The sequence below is a fragment of the Hemibagrus wyckioides genome, linkage group LG08 (assembly GCF_019097595.1).
Source record: "Hemibagrus wyckioides isolate EC202008001 linkage group LG08, SWU_Hwy_1.0, whole genome shotgun sequence".
Lineage (NCBI taxonomy): Eukaryota > Metazoa > Chordata > Actinopteri > Siluriformes > Bagridae > Hemibagrus > Hemibagrus wyckioides.
In genome coordinates this window covers 9,674,821-9,694,758 of record NC_080717.1, presented here as the reverse complement: position 1 = coordinate 9,694,758, position 19,938 = coordinate 9,674,821, and the positions used below count along the sequence as shown (strand labels likewise).

Here is a 19,938-nt window from a genome sequence, read left to right as displayed (position 1 = left end):
CCTTGGTATGGATAACATAAACAATATTCTAGGAACTTCACATGTTGTGATCGGATCATGAACTCTGGACTGTTGCACTGACCCAAATCCTTACATGCATGTTTGGTCTTTCATCTGCAGACTCCAGAGGACTGACCTATGCTGCACAGCTGTGCTACGTAGCTGCAACGGAGGAGTTGCAGATTTTACAGAGCCCCAGCTTTGAGCTCATTGGCTGTAACAGGTATTGTGTGTGTGTTCGTGTGTGAGAGCGCTTGGGTATGATTATTCTTCTGACTTGACTAAGACACTTTTCTCTTTGTACAGTCTGCCAATCAGGCAATCAGCCATAAGGGAAGCAATTGAACGAACGGAGGTGTATGAATACATATGCTCGCTGACCACAGGGCTTCCCCAGCCAAATTTCCAAGTTAGAATTTCTCTTTGTATTCCTTTTTAATAATTCTTTTTACCAAACTTAAGGATGAACTTTTTTGCTAAGATGGAATGACTCCGTCTGTCTTAGATCTTCAAGTGCTATCACGCCAGCAGGCTAGCCGAGCTCGGCCATTTCGACCAAGCCCTCGAGTACTGCAAGGCCATCGCTACAGCAATTGCTACTTTACCACGGCAAATCACCAAGACCACGATGAAAATGACCATTGCGGTAAATATGATTATTGATACTTGTAAAATGATTCCAAGGTTTTATATACAAAATATTTAGTCGGATTATTTTCCCCGTCTGTCTCGTAGCTGTCTGGAGAAGCTACACCAAGGGAAGGAAGAAGAACCGGAGTGGCTGGTAAACCTTCGTCAGCTGTACGCGGACGGAGTGGTATAAGCTGAAGAACTCCGAACCGTGGCCTCATGACTAGTGAGATGTTCAGTCTCCAGCGTCCACGTCAGGAAGGCCACATTACACCCATGGGGTATGTTCATCCACCATTTGGACATAAAACTGTACCTAAAGAATCACACAGCAAAGAATTTACAGTAATGATTTAAAGTCCGGTAAAGATTTTTAGCACACGTCTGTCAGATCTTTAACACATTACACTGGGCCAAAACAGTCTAATCAGCTTCATATATTTTGCCTGAAAAGGTTTATTAAAAGGTTTGAATTTAATATGGTCATATTTATATAAAGTGTACGTTAGTCTTTGGGTAAGAGACAGAAGGGATCAGAGCTTAGGTAGCTGAAAAGATGATTTCAGATTGATTTTTCAAGACGAACACACTTCTTATTTGTTACTGAATGATTGTATATTTGTTTAACAGAGGTGTTTGAGTCCCTGTACACTCCGGGAGAGCTGCTGGGTGAAGGAGGCTTCGGGAGCGCTCTGTGCAGGAGTCCGTAATGCTGACGGAAAACAGGTAAGCGGACTGCACATCTACAGTTCATTTGCACTAATCGACACAATTCATGCACAACTTATATGTCTTAGTGAGGTTTTCTATAAGAATGTAATTATGTGTTGTATATGCGAACAGGTTGCCATTAAATACGTGGGGAAGGAAATGAATGAAGCTTTCATCACCATTGTAAGTAAACTTCCTTTACTTCTGAGGTTATGTGTGGAATTGTGTCAATTACTAATCCAAGCCTTTTATACTGTAACATTTCTGTTTACCATAATTTAGACCTAATCACGCCGCACCCATGCTAAGTGTGTCTGTTTATATTTCAGCCTGGAGAGACAAACAGCCTTCCTCTGGAAGTTGCTTTAATGCAAATGGTGTCCAAGCCATATTGCCATGAAAATGTCTTGGAGCTGATCGAAGTGGTTCGAGATGTCGGACTGCTTCATCTTGATCCTGGAGAGACCAATCCCCTGCACAGACCTCCGAAAATTCCTAAAAGGTCACAAAGGGCGACTGTCTGAATCACTGGCAAAACACATCATGCGTCAGGTGGTTCAGGCCGCTCGCCACTGCTCTGAATGTGGTGTCCTGCACCGTGACATCAAGCCGGAGAATATTCTCATCAACACCGACACACACCAGCTGAAGCTGATAGACTTTTGGCTGTGGTGATTTGCTGCAGGACACCCCCTACAGATATTATGCAGGTAAGCACATCATAGGTCTTGGAAAGAATAAAAACATGCAGTGGACAACCATTTTTGTGACGTTGCTCCTTCTGTCTTTTTCACTCAGGAACTAGAGCTTACTTCCCACCTGAGTGGATATGTGAGGGCGAGTATATGGGTGATCATGCTACCGTCTGGAGTCTGGGAGTTCTACTGTTTGACATGGTATGTGGAGAACTGCCCTTCTGGTGCGAGAAGGACATCGTTGCCTGGGACTTGCACTTTGCTAACGACCTGTCCGAAGGTGAGAAAGTCCAAACACATCAAGTTTAGATATGTATAGTAATGTTGGAAAACTTGCCTTTCACAATAAATGAATCATATTAATTGATTTTCCAAAATCTAGAATGTCTGACTAAATGTCTCTCTCATCACTACACACAGGTTGCCGTGACCTGATCCAGTGGTGTCTGGAGCTATATCCTCACTGGCGCCCAACGTACGAGCAAATCCTCAGCCACCAGTGGTTTGAGGAACCTAAGAAGAATGTCAAGGTGAGTCAGTGAGAAGAGATTAGACTGTAATATATCGAGCAGAAACATGCTATACTAGTCCAGATTACATGGCTTGTACTGCTCAGTAACAGAGATTGGTGTGCTTACCTGATTATATGAGATTACACAAATCTAATCACATAGAGGCTCAAAATAAAACAGATTATCCTTGATAAAATAGTTTTCAATGAGATCATCTAGAAGTAAAGCTAACAACCCATTAACACACAAAGTAATCTGTGGCTATAGAAATGTTCAGCTCAAAAATAACGCTAAGAAATATGTAGAACACGTTCATTTCACTCTTCTATTCTAGGAAAGTGAAGGCTGTTTCTGTTTAATTCATTTCTGAAGATGTGTTTGCATTACATGCAGTCAAATATTAGGCATATCCAGTATGATTTATGACGTGTGAATTAAGTATGTACAATATTTTTTCTGGTACAGAACCTGTGTCCTCTTCCTGAGAACATCATCACGCCATGGGGTATGTTAGAATCCACCATTTCCAAAAATGTTGCTGTAATGTGTTGCTAGTGAATGTATAACTTTTCTGCAGATTTTCTTATTTCAGCTTGATTTGAATGATGGTCTGTTTGTTTAACAGAGGTGTTTGAGTCGTTGTACACCCCGGGAGAGATGCTGGGTGAAGGAGGCTTCGGGACAGTCCGCAAGGGAACTGTAATGCTGATGGCAAGCAGGTCATTAGACTGTGCATGACATCTACAGTCCATTTGCACTTAGTAACCATTGTTAAGCTGCTTTGAAAATGATCGATGTCCCTGAGGGACAATCCCAGGGTTAAACAATAACACTTGCCTGATTGTCTGGGGCAAAAATAAAACACTCTATGTCAGAACAGCCCAGTTAAAAATCATAGATTTTGCAGGGAACTGTTTAGTAACTGAACTATGTAACTGATACCACTGTGACGTATTTAAATGTTTAATCTTCAGCAAATGCTGAAAATTGGTCTGATTCAGTTGTGTGTTCAGTCAACGTAAAGAAACCGCATTATTTAGTGTCAATCATCTGCAAAGTGAGAATTGCAGCAAACTGTTGGCAAAATGGGAGTATGAGGCTAAGCCAGTCTGAAGCCTATTGGAATAGATTCATTTTATTTCTGATCACAACTCTGTAGAAATTACGAATTGTATATGTTCTGTTCATGTTTTACAATAAGAATGTGCATGTTTCTTTATGTCTGAACAGGTTGCACTGAAATATGTGGAGAAAAACAGAAGATAAATTCATCACCATTGTAAGTAAACTTCTACTTCTGAGATTCTTCTGCAGAGACGACATAGAGTCCAAATAACACCCACCTGATAGACCAAATGATGTGTCCGCTTACTCAGTCCTACTAAAATAATCCTAAACTACTTACCTTCAACTTAGAGTTCACATTCAGATTGTATTCCCTATCATCCATAATAGATATCTGAATCATTACCAGTTCATACCTTCGTATTGTATCATCTCTGATTCAGTAGTTTAGAAGAATTCGCTCCAGTCCAGGACTAACTGTATCTGTTCGTATTTCAGCCTGGAGAAACAAGCAGCCTTCCCCTGGAAGTTGCACTAATGAAAAAGGTCTCCAAGCCGCTTCCTTGCGACAATGTGCTGGAGTTGATTGAATGGTTTGAGATGTCCGATTGCTACATCTTGGTCCTGGAGCGACCCAGCCCATGCATGGACCTAAAGCAGTTCCTTAAATATCACGACGGCAGATTGTCAGAAGCACTGGCTCAGAAAATCATGAGCCAGGTGGTTAAAGCCGCTCGCCACTGCTGTCAAGCCGGTGTTTTCCATGGTGAACCTTCTCATCAACCCTGACACGCTGGATGTGAAGTTAATCGACTTTGGCTGTGGAGCTCTGCTCTCTGACACGCCCTACACAGAATATGAAGGTAAGTGCATAATAGGTAGGAGACAGAATCAAAGAGAACGAAGTGAAGTTTCAACAGTGCTGACGGTGCTCCTTCTCTCTTTTTTGCTCAGGAACTTGGAGTATCTCTCCACCTGAGTGGGTGTGCGATGGAGAGTATTTCGGATATCCTGCCACCATTTGGAGTCTGGGAGTTCTCCTTTTTACCTGGTCTGCGGACACATGCCCTTCCATAATGAGGACGACATCTTTTACAGGAAGATGTACTTCGCCTCCCGGCGTGTCTGAAGGTGAGGAAATGTAGAAGCATCACCATTTAGAACTGCTGAAGTTTGTGAAACTGGCATTACAAGATGAATTGATTTTTGAATAATATTAATATCTATCTAAATGTCAAAGCGCTAGCTATAATATCTCATCACTGCACACAGGTTGCCACAATCTGATAAATCGGTGCCTGGACTTGGAACCTGAATGTCGGCCCACATTTGAAGACATCCTAAGCCATGAATGGTTTAAATCTGGTGAAGGATCTGAGTGAAGGCGGAGCTATTGAAGACCCTCGAAAGAAAGAAACAACCAAACATGAATGTATATATAAATGTATATACTGTATACACAAATAAATGTATATATAAATAAATTCCATTGTAGCACCAATTATTTTCTTATTTAGCCATGGATCATTGTCCTGTTGCATGTTCCACTTTCACTCCAGCCTAAGCTGGGTTAGCGTTAGGGTTAGGGTTAGGGTTATCTGCCTCTTCAATTTGTCATAAATTTTCTTCTTGTGGTCACATCCAGGAAGGTTGGACACAGTCCAGTGGACCTTAAGCTTCTGAGTAATGTGCAACTGTAGTCAGAGGAATATCAAGCTGTTTGGAGATGGCCTTTAACATGCTTGTCTATAATTTTCCTTCTAATCTCCTGAGACAACTCTCTCCTTAGCTTTCTGTGCTCCGTGTTCAGTGTGGTGCGCACCATGATACCAAACAGCACAGTGACTACTTTTCACCCTTTAAACAGGCAGACTGACTGACTACAAGTGGGAAGACACCTGTGATGCTAATTATAGGACACACTTTAGTTGAACGTGTCAATCTTTTTCGAGTTCAAAAGCATTGTCTGATTTTCATTAGTCAATTTTCAGTACAATTTTATTCATCATTACTTTTCAAGTTATTTCACTGTCCATTGTGGGTTTTTCTTTCTTTAATGGAAGGGTAGCAACAATTTTGTCCATGTGTGCACATGAGCTTCGGATGAAAGACTAAAGAGTCAGTAATCACACCGAGGTCTTTTTCTGCTGAACATAAGAAAGCTTACTTGCACAAGGCAACGTGATCAGGCTTCAATTCAGTTTCCTTATAAACATCGCATGTGAAACCTCACACATACATAATGCTAATGTGCTTATTAGGAACAGGATTACTTCAGATATTCTTTAAGGATCTGTTCTTCAGTTACGGAGACCAATACCACCAGAATGAATCTGGAGAAGAACAGCTCCTGCTCCCACCTGACCGACAGGGAAGTTATCTATCGTACTTATTTTAGCGTGCAAAGGGCGCACCACACCTTGGCCCACCTCGCTTTCCCGAGTAAGAACCCGTTGCCTGTGCAAAATCACATTTAGCCAAGTTCACCGTCAAATTAGCCTCCACTAAACGCCAAATAAATCTCGCACTGCAGTGAAGTGCTGATCCCAGCTATCGCTATAAACTATAACGTCAGTCCAAATAGACCGCAAGCAGCCTTCCAAACCAGAGACTACACGATTCATTAATCTCTGAAATGTAGCTGGAGCGTTGTGTAAACCAAAGCTCATGACAGAATAGGAGTACAACCCTGAAGAAGTTATAAAAGCAGTAATTTCCTGTGCCTGTGGTGTCGAAGGCACCTGCCAATATCCTTTAAGTAAATCAAATTTACTAACATACCTTGCCGAGCCCACTTGGTCAACGCAGTCCTCCATTCTCGGGAGGGAAAAGCGCCAGGTTTGGTGATTTCCAACTTTAGACGCCTTTCAAAAGGGACACGATAATAGCGCTGATGTAGAGATGAAGCATCACCCACATCCACGCCGTGCTCTATTAAATGAGTTTTTGATGGAAGATCCCCAAACAATGACGTAAACTCGCTGATCAGCTGTGACAACTCTGCTTGCTGCAAAACGGATAAATGAGACAAGAAATCTTTCAAGGTCTCAGAATTTTTCAGTCGAGGTTGTATTACAGCATCGCCTACAACCTTAATCTCTCCTATACCAAAGACTGACCCATCCCATCTGTCACAGGACTAACCGAGCGGATGATTTAACATCAGTTGGTTGACAATCGCGGGAGAAAAAGGTTTCAGTAAATTTACATGACAGACTTGGGTTATTTTCTTTCTGTCTGGAGTTGCGATTTCATAATTAAGATCAGACAGTGCACGCGACAACAGTATTGGGTCCCACAAATTTCGCACAGAACGGAGAATCCACAAACGGAAGCAATGCCAAAACCTGATCCCCAGGATTAAATACACGCTTTTCAGACTGGCGATCAAAAAGCTTTTTCATCTTAATCTGCGCCTTTTCCAGATTTTTCCGTGTTGTTTGACCAGCTAAAAACAAACGCCTTCTAAAACCGCTTACATACAGTATCATATACATTGATCAGGTATAACATTATGACCACCTGCTTAATATTGTGTTGGTCCCCTTTTGCTGCCAAAACAGCCCTGACCCATCGAGGCATGGACTCCACTAGATCCCTGAAGGTATGCTGTGGTATCTGGCACCAAGATGTTAGCAGCAGATCCTTAAAGTCCTGTAAGTTGCAAGGTGAGGCCTCCATGGATCGGACTTGTTTGTCCAGCACATCCCACAGATGCTGGATTGGATTGAGATCTGGGGAATTTGGAGGCCAAGTCAACACCTCAAACTCATTGTTGTGCTCATCAAACCATTCCTGAACCATTTGGGCTTTGTGGCACGGTGCATTATGTCGGAGAAAATTATATGCCTAGCTTTAAGATAGCAATACCCTGCTTATCAGTAGTGTTTACCTATCCAAAATATTTAGCTATTGACTAGTAGCTGGCTTTGATTAATGCAAATTTATAATAATCATGTATAACCTTTATAATAAACATGCAAAACCATTAATATTAGTATACTGGTGTAATAACCACACTGAGACAGGAAGAAGGAAAGAGAAATTTATTGAAACATTAGGAGTTACAGCTCAGTCAGTCAGCCTATCCAGTGGGATCAGTGGGACCGGAGGGTCAGCTGTAGAAGAAGGGACCTCAGGTTCCTGAGGAGAAGTGGGAGAGTAATCAGTGGGAGAAACTGGAGGCGAATAGACAGGAGAAGATTGGGGAATATTGTGAATACTGTAAAGCAAAGGCACAAAGCCAGGAGAACGTTGGGGAACGCCAGGAGAGTTAGGAGGTGAAGAAGAGTCAGAGGAAGAATCATCAGAAGAGATCTCAATAGTCTGGATGCCTTGAGAGGTAGTGCGTGTCCAATGCCAGTAGAGGGTCTGAGTAGACTGATCACAGGTTTTGGGGTGAAATTGGGTGCTCTGATCGAGACAGAGGGCATCTCTCACGATATGGTGAGTAAGGTGAGAGGACTCGGGATGGAGGTGTCAGATAGGTGTTCCAGGAAACCAGTAAGCTCAATAGCCAGGCAAGACAGTTGATACTGGCGACAGCGCCGCAGAGCACCCTGGGACTTCTTCGAAGATAGCACGGCAGGCTGACTGAGCTAGAAGGAAAATAGGGATGAGTGAGGTGCATATTGTGTGACTATGTAATCTTAAATAAAGCTTAGCAGACAATAAGAGTGAAACGCTTAAAAGCTCAAGGCCCAGGATATGCACTAAGGCAAGAGGAAACTCTTGCCTTGGGTTGGCAGGGCAGTGGTAGACTGTTAGGCAGTGTGACTTGGTCTATGGTAGTGAAGAGCATTGGCGGGAAGGATATGAGACAGCATAATGGGAAGGCTTATTTAAAAATACAAACGCATCTAACTTAGATCAAGCAGATAAAGAAAGATCAATATGACACAGAGGAAGAGGTCAGGTACTTACACATAGTTGTGGAAGGCAGCGATGAGGTCGGGATGATCCAAGGAAGCAGCTTGGGAGGTTGCGGTCAAATGAAGTTGATAAGGAAGCAGCGCTATAAGTAAGTGCTATTTTTTCTTGAAATCTGCTGACTTAGCCTGAAAACAAGGGAAACTTGAGAGGAGGAAAATTGACGCCATCAAGGGGAGGATGATATTAATTTAGGGGCGTATCGGTACAAGTAGGAAAATAATGGGAAATGGCAAAAGTATGTAAATTATGTAGCCATACATTGAATATAATGGGAAATTGCTGGAAATATTTAAATTAGAGAAACGGGTATAAGTAGAGGGGAATTTCTCAGGGATTTTAAAACCAGCTGCTCTCTTCATAAATGCATGTTGTTGACTGCATGGCTGAATAAAGAAACCTGCTTCTTCTCATCTGCTGACTGAGATCTCCTTTATTTTGGCTAAGTTTTTATAGTTTATTGAGTTCATTGGGTAAGATTATGGAAAGCTAAGAGAAATAGACACAATCTAAAAATTCCACCCGGTGATATGTCCACTGGAGGGGGCTCTGAGTTCCGACAATTACCCTGCTGAAAGAGGCCACTGTCATCAGGGAAAACCGGTTCCATGAAAGGGTGTACATGATCTGCAACAATGCTTAGGTAGGTGGAACGTGTCAACATCCACATGGATGGCAGGACCCAAGGTTTCCCAGCAGAACATTGCCCAAAGCATGACACTGCCTCAAATCCTTACACAGGTCCATTTTTCCTGCTTCTAACACATCAACTTTGAGGACAAAATGTTCACTTACTGCCTAATATATCCCACCCACTAACAGGTGAGTGAATTGTACTCAAAGCACTAAATTTTAAATGCTCTAATATAAGATACACAAATTTGTATGGTCCTATCAAGCTGACAAACACATGAACATGATGAACAGGACAATACTGACTGACCACAACTCTCTCAGTGCAGTACGATCATGTGACAGTCACGTGACTAGCCGATGCTTAAGTATTCACTATTTCAGGCTAGTTAAGCAGTAACAGCAAAAGGTTTTTGCTTGAAAAGAAAAAGAAAAAAGAAAATGATGGAAACTCTGGGATGTTAATGTTGTGGTCAATTCTTTTGACCGCAGTGTATATCTGAGGTAGATACGAAAGCTGTTTTTTATATAAGTAACAACTGGCTTTTTTACCCATGATCAGAATGCTGTGATAAGGTTAGCAGTTATTGTGCTGTTGTATAAAAAGAAATAAAAAACACATACACGAAATAAACCACTGATTTATTACTGACCATTTCACCTGTAACGAGTGAAATAAGCTGTGGCTCCTTTAAGAGCAGGGCGCCATTTTGTTTTTTTGTGTTGTGGTCAGTCTGCAGTCACGTGAGCCGCGAGTACAGCATGAGTGCGGCTCCGATGTTTTTATTTTCATTTCTGTTGCTCATTTAATTTTTCTTCTTTAAATAAATAACACTGTTGCTAGTAAAAATAAAACCCCTCGAGATGTGAAATGCGACCTGTGTGAGCTTCGTGGTGATTTCTGCTGCAACTTGAGTTAGGCGAGCCATCCCTTACGTTAATGCTAACTCAGCGCTGTTACATACACACAGAAGAGGACAACAAACACGAGGCTCATTTTGTGTCTTTTTTTATTTGTTTTCTTTAGCACAGAGATATCTCATCTGTACACCATCAGAAATCTGCTGGGGAGTGGAGGCTTTGGATCAGTGTACGAAGGTGTTCAGAGGAAAGATGGACAGCAGGTAAATGCCTGTGCAAATCCTGCAGATTGCACTGGTCAACACAATACATGAACTGTAGAGCGTAATGAGGTTAATGACATGAGCATTGTCCAGATTTTTGCATGTGCACTTTCTCCAAAAACTTTCTGGTTGTCATTTCATTGTAGGGCATCCCTAAAATAAGATTAGATAAAACTTGATTAATCCCGGCACTAGTTTTAAGCCTGTGTTTATGATTTCTGGGTCACGTGATCTCGCTTTCTGTTTTCCCCACGTGTTATTTGTCCCACCTTTTTCACTGTTCTGTTCGCACCTTCCGCCTCACCTTTTTGAAAGTTTTCCATCTGTCCACTGCTACACTTCACAGGGGTGTTTTGTTTTTGTTTTGTTTGTAGGTTGCCATTAAACACCTCCGTAAGGGCGGCTCGGACCTGTACATCACCGCTGTAAGTAACCTTACTTGACTGCTGTGATAGTAGCAATAAAGTCCTGTTTACAATTGATTTAAAGACCAAAACTATGCAAAACTAATGCACCTTGCTGTCATTTTCCGGTATAAGAATCCTAGATGCTGCATTAGTTACTGTTCATGACTACTTTCATAAGTCAACACCCCCACCCCAATCAGACAGTTAGGGTCAATAACTAGATTACATCAAATCACATATAAGCAACAACATATTCATTATAAATTGATCAAGTAACATGATGTGAGCTAAAGGTAACTGATCCTTCAAACTGGTGTACTTTCACCATGGTAACACATCTTACTGGACATCACATGACCTCCGGGATATCACATACATCAGTGAAGAACTGAGATTGAGATGAAGAAACGCTTCTTGAAAAAGCAATGAATTATTTATCATTACACAAATCGCCTGGTTCAGATGGATTGACGAGTAACTTCTATAGGCATTTTTGGATATTTATTAAAGACCTTGTTTTTCATATGTTGAAAGAAATATCTGAATCCCATATTCTTCCGACTACTATGAACCAAGGGATTATCACTCTCATCCCTAAACCTGGAAAAAATCCAAAATTAATAGACAATCTCAAAGAAGGCCCATAACTCTGCTTAATAATGACTATTAAAGTTTTAACTCATATTTATGCTAACAGATTAAAAATTGGAGTTTCACAGATTATTTCAGAGACACAGTCAGGTTTTTTGAAAGGCCGCTCAATTCACAATAATATACGACTTGTGCTTGACTTACTGGATTATAATTATTTAATCGTAGATTGTTTCATTTTATTTCTAGATTTTTAAGGCTTTTGACATGATTGAACACAAATTTATTTTCGTACTTTAGAATTACTTGGTTTTGGAGAAAACTTTATTAATCTAGTTAAATTAATTTATAAAGACACAAATAGCACAGTTAGGGACTAAAATCCCTTGACATTGAGTGTATTAATGGTATGATTAAGACAAACTGGCTAAAAATCCTTTTTGAAAAATGAAAATAGTTTTTGGTTTCATATCCCTAGCCAAATATTTATGAAAGTTGGAGGTATCCATTTTTTTCCTTAGATGTGATTATGACCCTGTTAAGTTATCAGTGTTTCATCAACAGGTCTTACTTTATTGGAAAATGATCTATAAGCATAATTTGAGTCCTCATAATGTCCCTCTATGGAACTGTAGATATGTTGTGTTTAGGAACAAATCTATATTCTACAAAAACTGGTGGGAGAAAGGAGTATGGTCTGTCATACAAATGTCTTTTGAAACTTTTAGTTCCAAATTTAATTTATTTGACAGAAAACAATATGATAACATCATCAAAGCTATCCCACAGTCTATAGTTCAGATATCTTGGAGTTTATCTGAAAATAATGTAACACCTCGTCTTCCTCGGCTATTGGTGAATGGAGTTTCTATTACTAACATAAATTTGTCCAATACTATAATCCGGAATGCTTTTGTTAATGAACTATATCCCTTTACCAATATTTGCTTTTTTTACATCATAGTTTACTGTTATTATACATCACAGTGCACTATTATTATAGTGTTATTATTTACGATTTACAATCTAAGAGGGCTGGTAATTGTACAGAATTGCATGTTGTTCATTTTAATTGCTTCGATTTTTGAATTATTGTACATTATGATTTAATTATTATTCAGTTTAGCTTGCTGAATTTAACTTTCACAGATGTTCGACTACTGAAGCCTCAAAAATCTCGTAAGGCCATGGCAGTTTTCCAGCACAGGTGTGTGTCCCTCTGCAGCTGGGGACAGACCTGCTCTCAACAGAGGGTATGTATAGAAAAGACATAAAGCCATACCATGTAATCTATAGGTTGCATGTCAACTGACAGTGTTTTTTTAATGTTACAGATAAGTAAATGTCCAGTGCAGGCCTGTGGACACTCATCACTTTTCTTCAGATTCTCCCACTCAAGTTATGGAGGAGAATTTGGTATGTAAATATCTCAGTATATTATATCTGAAATATCTCTCCTAAACTCTTTACCCATTGCTTAAATTTTACTGCCATATATGTAGACTGTTAATGTATATTTTTTCATCATGTTGTTTTAGGCATACCGGCGCAAGCTGGTGCTGTTCCCATCGAGCCCAGCACTTCTATCAAGCACGGTCCCCACACCGAACCCACATTCGACTCTGGACATGGACCCTGGACCCTCGGCAACCAGCACTCCCCAGCCCAGCAGCACTCCACCCTACGTGATGGTCCATCAGCCGAGACGTGTTCCTCCAACAGCATTCAACCACCTGTGCCACGACAACTACGAGCATACATTAGGTGAGTGGAAGGCCAACACTCGCAGAAAGTGAGGGCATCAGCAACTGGACATAGCCAGGACAAGGCCAGCCCTTATTGTCCAGTGACAGAGACGATGACAAAAGCAGTTGCTCAAAAAAAAATTAAGAAAATATAGATATGTTGCATATAGCGCTTTGTATTCTTACAAAGTTATATGTCTATTTTATATTGAAATATTTGATGTTTAAATATTATTTTTCTCTTTTGTTTATAGTTTAATATATTGCTATTTTATAATTTGTTCCTGTATTTATTGTTAGGCTACATGTCATCTATTATTTGAATTGTATTTGCACATTATTCAACTGCTGCTATACGTACTGCATTGTCTCTTTGCACTGTCTTTTGTCTTGCACTGTTTGCACCAAGTTGCACACGATGTATTTTATGTAGCTAGGACAGCTTACTTTCTGTCCTTAGCTCTCTGTGTTGTTTTGTAATTATATGTTGTTGTGTTGTTTATGTAGCACCAGGGTCCTGGAGAAACGTTGTCTCATTTCACTGTGTACTGCATCAGCTATATGTGGTCAAAAGGACAATAAAAGCTTCTGGACTTGACTTGATTTGAATGTGTTCTTTGTTTAATCATTATTTATAAGTTTTAGGAGGTTACTGCATATTTAGGTGTGTGCTTTTTCTTCCTTCCCCTTCTTCCCCATTTTTTCCCTTTCTTCCCAATTCGAAACAGACTATTGTTCCCGCAGACAGACGATATCCATTGTTAAAAGCGCTACACAAATAAATTGAAATTAAATTCTAGTCTGCACTCTGCCACACTACACAGCAAGTTGTTTTGTGACGAGTCGCTTATCATTCTATATTGATGTGTCTGTGAAGGTTGTGTGACTAAAACGTGTCGGTGCGCCTGACTGCCATCACGGTTCTGACTCAGTTAGTGCTAAAGGATGTGATGAAGGTCAAAGGTCAGGTCAGCGAGGTTGCTGCACTCCTGCTTGACCCTGAGCCACATATTGACAACCTTGGAGTCAACTTTTTCAATGAACTCGCTGCAAAGGTAGGCACTTATTTGTGAGTTGTACGCCTTGATGTACTTTTTATTTCTCTTTCTTTGTTTAGTCGTTGTTGGTTTCCTCTCTCAGGATAATGCCATCTATAATCTGCTGCCAGACATTATAAGTAGGCTGTCCGATCCAGAGAGAGGAATGAAAGAGGAGGACTTCAGCACTGTTATGAAGTAAAAATTAATTTGGTATTTGGTTTGGTATTGCTTGGATTTTTGGTTAATATATTTGTAAATATGTAATTGATTAATTGTACTCATTTTGTCATAGGCAACTGTTTTCCTATATAACTAAGGAGAGGCAGATGGAGAGCTTGGTGGAGAAGCTCTGTCAGCGCTTTCAGAACTGCAAAGTGAGTAGCAAAATCAGTGTTTTCATTTCCTTTCTACTAAAAACTTTATTACAAAGAATATATGTACATAGTTTGTTATCATTTAGTAGAGTAGTGATGTGAATGTTTTAGCCAGGAGCTATAATGCTTTGGTGCAATGGTTCACTAAAGTTAGAAAATATAAACACTTGTCTGTTTGTGTTTTTGTTCAGGACCGAGCGGCAGTGGGCAGATATTGCTGTATCTCTGTCGCTGCTCTCCATGTGTGAGCGAGGCTTCAAGAAGCTACAGGAGTGCTGGGAGTGTTACAGTGATAAACTTACAGAGGATGCGGTTTACCAACCTCTGCTCTCCATCTTGGCCAAACTCCGCCGCAGAGCCGAGCCCCAGTTTAAAGTACGCTACACTCCACACAAGGATGTAGGCATATTCATAACTTTTCTCATGCCCTCCCAAAAATCCCTAACTTTGGTACTCAAGTACTGCAGGGCAAGAAGGGGAAGCCCTGAACAGTTAAAAATATAATGCAGTATATTTTCAACATATGCTTTTAAAAATTGCTTGTCTTATTGCTAATTGCTTGTTAGAAACTTTAAGATGGTTCCACACTGCTGACACTTTTACTGTTTATCTCCTGCAGTATTTTGTATTTGTTTGCATCTGAGCTGACCACAGGAGATCAACGATATCTTCTTCTGCTTTCAGTTTTTCCCTTCAGGGGTGGCCGCAGCGAATCATCTCTCTCCACCTATCCCTATCTTCTGCATCCTCAACACTTACACCCACTCGCTTCATATCCTCATTTATTACATCCATATACCTCCTCTTTGGCCTTCCTCTTTTCCTCCTGCCTGGCAGCTCCATGTCCAACATTCTCCTACCAATATACTCACTCTCCCTCCTCTGGACATGTCCAAACCATCTTAACCTGGCCTCTCTAACTTTGTCCCCCAAACGACCAACATGAGCTGTCCCTCTGAAGTACTCATTCCTAATCCTGTCCAACCGTGTCACTCCCAAAGAGAACCTCAACATCTTCAGCTCTGCTACCTCCAGCTCTGACTCCTGTCTCTGTCTCAGTGATACTGTCTCTAAACCGGACAGCATGGCCGGGTCTCACCACTGTCCTGTACACCTTCCCTTGATTCTCGCTGAAATTTTTCTATCACACAGAACTCCCGACACCTCTCTCCACCCATTCCAACCTGCCTGCACTCGCTTCTTTGCCTCTTTTCCTACACTCTCCATTACTCTGGACTGTTGACCCCAAGTACTTAAACTCCTGTGCCTTCTTCACCTCTTCACCCTGTAATCTTACTGTTCCACTTCCCTCCCTGTCATTCACACACATGTACTCAGTCTTACTACGACTGACTTTCATTCCTCTTCTCTCCAGCACAAACCTCCACCTCTCCAGGTTTTCCTCCACCTGCTCCCTGCTCTCACTACAGATCACAATGTCATCTGCAAACATCATTGTCCAAGGAGACTCCTGTCTCACCTCCTCTGACAACTCCTGTCTCACCTCCTCTGACATCACCATAGCAAACAGGAAGGGGCTCAGAGCCGATCCCTGATGCAGTCCCACCTCCACTCTGGACTCCTCTGTCTGGCCTACAGCACACCTCACCACTGTCCTGCTCCTCTCATACATGTCCTGCACCACTCTGACATACTTCTCTGCTACTCCTGACTTCCTCATACAGTACCACAGCTCTTTCTTGGCACCCTGTCATACGCTTTCTCCAAGTCTACAAACACACAGTGCAACTCTCTCTGACCATCCCTATACTTCTCCATCAGCATTCTCAGAGCAAAATTGCATCTGTTGTGCTCTTTCTGGGCATGAAGCCATACTGCTGCTCACAAATTTCCACAACCTTCCTTAACCTAGCTTCCACTACTCTTTCCCATAGCTTCATTGTATGGCTCATCAACTTTATCCCCTATAGTTGCTGCAACTCTGCATGTCACCCTTATTCTTAAAGATAGGCACTAATACACTTCTTCTCCATTCCTCTGGCATCTTCTCACTCTCTAAAACCCCATTAAACAGACTAGTTAAAAATTCCACTGCCGCCTCTCCTAGACACTTCCAGACTCTCCACCGGGATGTCGCCAGGACCAACTGCCTTTCCACTTTTCATCCTCTTCAAAGCCTTCCTGACTTCATCCTTTCTAATCTTATCTACTTTCTGTTCCACAGAGTTCACCCCTTCTACTCTTTGTTCCCTCTCATTTTCCTCATTCATCAGCTCTTCAAAGCAGGCTACTCCTTCCATCTCCTCTGTACACTCTCCTCACTTGTGAGCACCTTTCCATCTCTATCCTTAATAACTCTAACTTGCCACACATCCTTAGCCTAGCTAACCTATACAAGTCCTTCTCTCCATCTCTAGTGTCTAACCTAGTGTACAACTCATCATACACCTTCTGCTTGGCCTTAGACACCTCCCTCTTCACTCTGTGCTGTAACTCCTTGTATTCCTGTGTATTCTCTTCAGTCCTGTCCATGTCCCACTTCTTCTTGGCTAACCTCTTCCTTTGATTACTATCCTGAACTTCCTCATTCCACCACCAAGTCTCCTTATCTTCTTTCCTCCTTCCAGATGACACACCCAGCACCTTTCTTCCTGCCTCCCTGATCACTTCTGCTGTAGTTTCCCAGTCATCTGGCAGCACTACCTGACCACCCAGAGCCTGCCTCAACTTCTGTCTAAATTCCTCACAACATTCCTCCTTTTTCAGCTTCCACCACTTGGTTTTCTTCTCCATCTCTATCTTTGACCTCTGCTTACAGACCATCAAAGTCATCCTACACACCACCATCCTATGCTGTCTGGCTACACTCTCTCCCACTACCACTTTACAGTCACTAATCTCTTTCAGATTGCCTCTTCTACATAGGATGTAGTCTACCTGTGTGCTCCTACCTCCACTCCTGTAAGTCACTCTATGCTCCTCCCTTCTTCTGAAAATAAGTGTTAACCACAGCCATGTCCATCCTCCTAGCAAAGTCCACTACCATCTGTCCTTCAAGGTTCCTTTCCTTAACTCCAAACTTGCCCATCACCTCCTCATCACCTGTGTTCCCTCACCAACATGTCCATTAAAATCTGCTCCTATCACCACTCTCTCACCTGTTGGAATAGTCTCTATCACCTCATCTAATTCACTCCAGAATCTCTTTCTCCTCTAACTCACAACCTACCTGTGGGGCATAACCACTAACAACATTCAACATCACCCCTTCAATCTCAAACTTCAGACTCATCACCCTGTCTGACACTCTCATCACCTCCAGAACATTCCTCACAAACTCCTCCTTCAGGACCACACCTACCCCATTTCTCTTACTATCCACACCATAATAAAACAGCTTGAATCCTGCTCCTATACTATGAGCCTTGCTACCCTTCCACCTGGTCTCCTGTACACACAGTATATCCACCTTCCTTCTCTCCATCATATCAGCCAGCTCTCTACCTTTCCCTGTCACAGCACCAACATTCAGAGTTCCTATTCTCAGTCCTACACTCTTACCTTTCCTCTTCTTTCTCTGTCTGCACACTCTCCTTCCTCCTCTACTTCTTTGACCAACAGTAGCCCAATTTCCACGAGCGCCCTGTAGGTCAACGGCGCCGATGGCGGTCGTTGTTAACCCGGCCTCGATCGATCCGGTATGAAATTTAGAGTCCTGACGATTCGCATGGTTAAATTTGGCAATGTTTTACGCCGGATGCCCTTCCTGATGCAACCCTCTCTATTTATCCGGCTTGGCACCGCACAGAAGTCACTGGACTGTGACCCCATGGCTAGATAAGGAGATCAACGATATAGGCTGCACATTTTAAAGCACTATCCAAAAATCATTACCATTAAAATTATTTAAGTTAGATTTGACACTGCTTTTCCCCAATTAATTTTGTTTAACAATAACTAAACGCTTTTAATGAAAGATAAGATGAACACATTGATGGATTTTGTTTTTAAGGCCGGGTGGGGGTGGATATTTTTGAGTTCCAGTGTACTCTAGAGTTAAAATTTAGAGCTCTTTGGCAAAATCAATAAGTCTGATGGTAAATTCTATTTATTCTTTAACGCCTTTAACTGTACTCCCTGCACACACCCACATTTGAATACCTCTGATATAATCTTCAGCTGATGCTGTTATTGAGGTGATTGCAAGATGTTGGTGATTCCATTAAAATGAATAGATTTTGTTAAAACCATATATTAAAAACAAAGGTTTAAATGCAAAATGGAAACCACAAAATAATGAAAACCTTTAAAATACATTTTCATAGCACTCTATTTACAATTATCCTTACCTTTCAAACTATATGTAAAGTGTCATTTTGATTATAAATGTTTGCTAAACTGTTTATGCTCCAATTTAATTGAATGTCTTATTGCTGTCCTCTAATGCCACAGGCTCAGGTAGAGGAGTTTGAGAAGAAGTTAACAGCAGTGCATACAAAAGGTCTGGAAGATGTGGAAAATGAAGAGCGAGAGCAGCAGCTGGAAAAGCAGAAAACACTCCTGTGCCCAAGAGTGCTCGCAGACCAACACGAGGTAAGATGACACATTGCTGTTTCTCAAAATGATTTCCTCACACACTTTCTGTGTGCCTGGTTTATTTATAGACACATCAACTGCAGCTTATTTTCGCACCTCTTGGTACCGCCTGAATGCCTGACTAACATTCTACACAAGGCAGGGGTTATCCCTTCTTTAAATATGTATATTCTTTATATTCTTATCTATATTCTTTAATGCGCATCCAGGGCAAATAATTAATGTGACACATTCTGCATGTCACCATAACATCTTGAAAATAACATCTTGCAGGTCGTGGGAAATCCCAGATGGATGACAGTGACTTGGTGACCCCCAAAACCTCCCATGCTCGCCCCAAAACAGTCATCACCTTTAGCAGTGACGAAGAAGAGGAGGAAGAAGGTGAGATGGCAGTGCAAAGCTCCAGTCTTTAATAATTTGAGAAAACCTGTACACCAGAATGGACCAGAATAGCAACAAGCACCTGAGTTACCTGTATGGAAATGTAGAAATGGTCAAATCCTCCTGATATTAGGGAGAAACCGTGTGACTCAGTTTAGGAATGTGAGGTGAGAAGGCTGTTTAGTTGTCTGGGTCTACCCCAGGGGTGGGTGAACAGATTGTGATCTGAGAGTTGTCCAGGGAGATCACAAAATCCTAACGTATGGATCTCCATGGATGAACAGCAGAGAGCAAAGGAGAGAATGAGTTGAGTGTCCTCAGCATAGCAGTGGCATGCATCTGATATTACCTTACTGAGAGAGCTGCTACAGAGGGAGAACTGACTTTCTATATCAAAATGAAATATTCTGACTTATGTTTTGTCACTATATCTGTTTGTGGGATAATTGTATAATGTTTTATATTGTGTAAACTGGGTGTATGATCTGTGACACATACAGCTAAATTCATAATTGTGCTTCTTTCTTTTTCTTTTTTTTTA

General features: G+C 41.4%; 1 long non-coding RNA gene across 1 annotated transcript; it reads left to right on the top strand.

The window, feature by feature from the left end:
- The first annotated feature begins 14,441 nt into the window (after positions 1 to 14,441).
- LOC131358077 (uncharacterized) lies at positions 14,442 to 18,950 on the top strand. The gene is made up of 3 exons (XR_009205341.1): positions 14,442 to 14,456; positions 14,648 to 14,831; positions 18,870 to 18,950. It is a non-coding gene; the product is annotated as an uncharacterized LOC131358077 (long non-coding RNA).
- The last annotated feature ends 988 nt before the right edge of the window (positions 18,951 to 19,938 follow it).